Raw genomic sequence first — 5,939 nt, 5'->3', positions numbered from 1 at the left:
CAGTTGAGTTGCCACACTTATTTGTGCAGTTACAAATTACGTGTTTGACAATATTCTTCCAAAACTCCACATCTTAATCTTTTGAGTGTCTTCGATAAGAAAAATGCAGCCTCCTCCTCCATGGAAAACATTTTGATAGTTTCTCAAGAGTTTTAAGCATAGAACTACAATACCACCCAGCAATTCCACTCCTGGGTCTACATCCCAAAACATCAAAAGCTGGGGCACAAACAGATGCTATACACTAATGTTCACAACTTTATTCGCAGTAGCCAAAAAGTGGAAGCAACCCAAGTGTCCATCAGCGGGGGATGGATTCTGACACAGGCTGCAGCGTGGATGGCCCTTGAGGACGTCATGCTGAGTGAAATGAGCCAGTCACACGAGGGGCCTAGGCTAGTCCAATCCACAGACACAGCCCTGGTGGGTGCCAGGGGCTGGGGGAGAGAGGAATGAGGAGTTACTGTTTAGTGGATACGGAGTCTGAGTGCAGGATGATAAAACTTTTTGGAGGTGGACGGTGGTGATAGTTGCACAACAATGTACTTCATGCCACAGGGCTGCACACTTTAAATGGTTAAATATATGTCTGTTTACAGATAGTGTCCTCAAGAGAACGTTCTGTTTATCCTCAAGAGAATGTTCTGGTTAATGTCTCTGCCTTCTGCCGTCCAACAGCCAGTCACGGATCGTGCCGATCATTTACCTGTTGTCTCGCCTCCACGACGGCCCTCCTGTGCTCTGCCCTGTGATGCCAGGGCCCCAGCTCTGAAGGACACCTGCCAACACCCCTGCTCTTCCCGTTAGACCTGCTGCTGGGATGAACTCGGGGGGATGGGAGGAGAGGGGAAGGGACTTGCCATTTCCCCCCCCGCTCTTTTCCCCTGCAGAGACAGCTGACCTTCAGCTCCAGCTCCCTGCGGACCCTCAGCTGAGCCTGGCTGCACCCACCAGAGAGGCCAGGGCAGTGGCACCGCTACACTGCTCCTTGCAAAGTCTTCCTTTTTCTACCTCCTGGATCCTTGAGGTGCTGTTTCAAGTTGGTAGGTGGTTTTATTTAACACTTTAATTAAAGTTTTGACTATTAAAACTGAGGGGTGGGACTTCCCTGGTGGTCCAGTGGTTAGGACTCCACGCGTGCACCACAGGGGATTCAATCCCTGGTTGGGGAACTAAGATCCCTCATGCCACTGAGTTTGAGGACGCAATGAAACGAGATTCGTCTTGCTTGTCTCAAGCTGTAAAGCTACCTAAACTTAGTTGGTGGGTATTTTCCCCCCACAAATGACTTGCGTTACCAGGGAGAGAGAAAGTACTTATCTTACAGATTATTTATTGCCTAGAAGTTGTAAGTAGGCCACAGACTGCAGCTAAGGGTGGGTCAGGACATGATATACGGGCTAGTATTTATGCTACGATCCCGTGGTGAACAAAGGTGATGTTTATCGCATGGTTGCTGTTAAGCCAGGCCCTGTGCTTGGAGCTGTAGGGACATGACAGAGACCATAGACAGACCCTGCCCATAAGGATAAGTTCATCAGGTGCAACAGAGGGACCCCTAACAGGAGTGAGTGCAGGGCAGAGCTTCCATCGTGAAAGGACGGGTGCAGAGTCTGGGAAGCGGAGGAGGAGAAGCATGGCCGGTGTGGGGAGAAGGGGTGGAGGGAGGTGGGGGTGCTCTTCCTGGGCCTTCAGGAATGAGTAGGCTACTGACCGGCGGCTAGAGGGATGGTGTATTCACAAGCTGTTGATTTGAAACCAAAGGGACCCTCTGGAAAAAGCAGACCTCATAGTAAAGCGTGCACTGCTATCCCCATGGCTTATCGCTTCCTGAACACTTGGCCACTCCTTGGAAATGTTCTCGTGGTAGAGACGAGGCAGTGACTGGAAATTCAGTCCAGCCGTTTGCATGCAAAACCTGGAGCACGTCTCATTCCCATAAATGGACAGTTACTACTGAAAATGGTTCTGGAGATCTGCCCCTGTGAGCTGATGAGTTTGGTCCATTTGCCAACAGGTCTGCTCTTCCATAGGCTTAAACCGTAACCCTTTTTGACGATGTGAGAACAGGATAAACCAGCCCCAATCCACCCACTATTGACAGAGAACTCAGCCGCGCACACGCCCAGTGGGTGGAATTTCCCAGGTGCCCTCCTAGCAGAGACAGCAGGGCCCCAGGGCAGTGAGGACTTCATCACCCCTGTTGACTGATGCAGGCCTGGGGGTTTAAGGCTGTTGGGCAAGATCAACAGTAGAATCCCTACATTGTACTGGGTTTCTTTCTTTAAAAAAAACTGCAGACCTTTCCAAAGACAGCTCGGCAAATGCTTGCGATTAAAATGCATTTTATTGGAAGAGTGCGTTTTCTAAAAGACAAGGGGTGCTGCCGGGGCTAAAGCTCTCTGGAAGAGACTGGCCTCAGGGTGTGTCTCAGATCCAGCAGGCCTATGGGGGTCATCATCTTTACCTGTAGGGTCAGCTGCTTAAACCCGTGGTTAGCTCAGGGGCCCCTCAGCCCATTAAAGATGTACCTCAAGTTGTTGAAATGCCCTTTAACTCTGGAAACAGCTTTTCAGTCCATAATTCGAACCAAAAGATTATAGTATAAGTAACTTGTTAGTTTGAATCCCCATCAAAGAGTAATCTGGTGTTGCCGAGTACCAATAACTGGATGTTGAATGGAGCAGGAGAGTGTGAGGTACCTGAAGGGGGATCATGAAAATAGGTAAGAAAATGGTTTAGAAAGAGAATGAGGCCAAAAGCAACTGGGCCAACTTCCATTTGGCTCTCTCCTCAGCCAGGCTGGACAGACTACAGACGTTCACCCCACCACCATCTCCCCCAGGCCCTGCCGCTCTGCGCTCTTGGGTGGTTGCCACCTACTGCGGCCTGTCGTGGGACCATTGAAAATGTGTCCAATGCAAGCAGAAGGAAGGAAATAATAAAGATGAAGCATCAATAAACGAAATTAAGAACATAAAAATAATAGTCAATAAACCAAGAACTGTATCCACACAACAATTTAAAGAAAGACTTCATTTTTAAATGGGTAAAAATTAGTCATTAGGGAAATGCAACTCAAAACCACAAATGAGATGACTTCACACCGGTGAGGATGGCTATTATCAAAAGAACAAAATAAGTGTTGGCAGGGACGTGGAAAATTTGCAACCTTTATGCAAGGTGGGAATGTAAAATGGTACAGCCACTGTGGAAAATGGTACGCAGTTCCTCAAAATATTAAACATAGAATTACCGTATGATGCGGCAATTCTGCTTCCGGGTATCTGCCCCAAAGAAGTGAGCGCAGAGGTTCAAATCGATATTTGTACATCCATGTTCGTAGCAACATTATTCAAAATAACCGAAAGATGGAAGGAAGGAACGCATGTGCCTATTGACGGATGAATAAAGAATGTGTTCTGTGATATATACTTACAATGGAGTATTAGCCTTAAAAAGGAAGGAAATTCTGACACCACGTGCTACAGAATGGACGAACCTTGGGGACATTGTGGTGAGATAAGTCAGTCACAAAAGGATATACTGAGTGATTCCACTTGTATGAGGGACCTAGAGCAGTCAAACTCACAGGGACATAAAGTAGAACGATGGTGGCCAGAGGCTGGGGCAGGGGATAGGGAGTTAAGTGTTTAACAGGTGCAGAGTTTCCATTTGGGAAGATGAAAAATTCTGGAAATGGATGGTGGTGATGGCTGCACTGTAGTGTGAAATGGATGTGATGCCCCTGAGCTGTACATCTACAAATGGTTGAACTGGTAACTTTTATGTTACGTATATTTTACCACAATGAAAAAAAACATTAAAAGAAATGTGGGGGGAAAGGTATCTTTTAAACGATCAACAAAATTGACAAACCTCTAGCCAAGCTCATCAAGAATATAGAGAGAAGATCGAGTTACCCGTATCTGGAATAAAAGAGGGACATCATTACAGGCACTTAAGACATCAAAAGAATGGTCATGGAACACCATAAAACTATTCTGTGCACATAAATTTAACAGCCTAGATAAAATGAACAAATGTCTTGAAAAATACAGACTGCCAGAGCTCATTAGGAAAGGAAAGAAACAGGAAATTTTCTCAACCTGCTGAAGGTCACCTACAAAACCCCACAGCTAACCTCATACTTGGTGGTGAAAGAATGATCACTTTTCCTCTAAAATTAGGAATAAGGCAAGGATATTTGTTCTTTAACATCATACTAGAGATCCTAGCCTGCAGTAGAGCGCAAAAAAAATAAAAGGAAATAAACAAAACGCTCTCTATTCGCAGATGGTGTGATTGTCTACATAGAAATTCACAAAGAATTTACAAGAAAACTGTTAGAACTAATAAACGAGATGGCAAAGCAAAGGTGGCTGCCCCTCCCCCTTATTTGTCACCGCTTCTCCATCTCCCCCAGGACTGATCCGAAAATAACTTGCCGCAGCCTGTTTTAGAAAAGCCGATAGAAGATGCAGTGGTTGCACATAAACTGGATGCCAAGAACGATGTTGGAGGAGCCCCCCGTCGGTCTAGCACTTGCATTAGGCTTTTTATTTTCCATCAGGATTGAAGGCACCCCTCCCATATGCTTGGTGCTTTTAAACATACGGACTGCGCTTCATCAGCTGCACAGTTACCCATACTCCAAGCTGTTAAATTCAAATATCTGCTGCTCGACTTTGTCAAAAATGCCGTAGCTCATAGTGGACAAGCCGTAGTCTCCATTCCCTTCTTTCTTGTTATTCCCCAAGTCGGGACAGCTCATAGGAGAGCTGGGTAAGGAACCCGTGGTCTTCACTTCCAGGAATTGTCTGCACTGTGCCCTGATGTCATGCCTTCAACTAACATGGAGCAACCCCAGGAAACCTCTCATGGAACCCATGCTTACCTTGAGTGAAGGGATGTGGTTGAGTGCACTGTTAGCCTGAATTTCTATTTTTTTTTTTACTCTACTCTAGTGCCTGTATTCATTAACCCGTCTAAAATCCCTTGGGAAGCCACATGGACTGTATAATGCAACGAAATATCTTAGTGGTGCAAGGATCATCTCTGAAGGAATTCTGCAATGATGCAAACTTTCCATTAGGGGGAGCTAGAGTACTAATGCTAAAAATACTGCAGGTTAAAATAACATCGTTTGCAAATTGCACAATTGTTTCTCAATTAGTCTTTATTATTTTCATGTTTTCCGCTATGTATAAAAGGCATACATAATTTAAAGGTATCATTTGAATATATGGTATAATTTAGGAGGGGAATGTGAATCTTAAAACTTACGCCCTACTTTTTAACAGTACTTTGAACAGACCTGATGAATTTGATTTGAACTCGGGAATTTTCCTAAATCAAACGCTGAAGTTTTTTTAAGCCTAAAAATGTTTTAGAGGTAAACAGAGTACAATAAGAGTTTTAAAGATAATTCTTTTGGTAAAATGTATTGTTTGCTTTTTATCTGTCACTGAAGGAAGACAAAAATGTATTTTATTCACTAAATCTACCTGGCGTTTACTTTTTAAATTGTAACCACGGACCACACTCAGAGATTAGGACTCACAGCTGTGGGCATATATAGCAGGACCAGTTAAGGAAAGGAGTGGGTGCTGCCAGGTAAGGAGTCCACAGAAGGCTGAAAGGGAGGGAAGCAAGGGACCGGTTTTCCGCCACGCGGCACAGTCCCCGTGAGCCTGGGGAAGGAGTTTAAAGAGGACACATTAATGTCAGAGCGTGAGGAGCAAAGAGGCCAGAAGTACAAAATCTTCTCCGAGGAAGAGAAAAAGAGACGCCAACGTGAATTTTGTAAGTATGTAACCCTTGGCCGGCATCCCTTTGGAGGGTTATGATCTAACTTACACCAGCAGGATGTAAAACAGGACTCCTCTGGCTACAGGATTGTGTTTGGTAATGATTCAGTTTAGAGTGTAAGCAGAGGA

This window comes from Delphinus delphis, chromosome 13 (assembly GCF_949987515.2).
Source record: "Delphinus delphis chromosome 13, mDelDel1.2, whole genome shotgun sequence".
Taxonomy (NCBI): domain Eukaryota; kingdom Metazoa; phylum Chordata; class Mammalia; order Artiodactyla; family Delphinidae; genus Delphinus; species Delphinus delphis.
Note: the sequence above shows the minus strand (reverse complement) of the source record.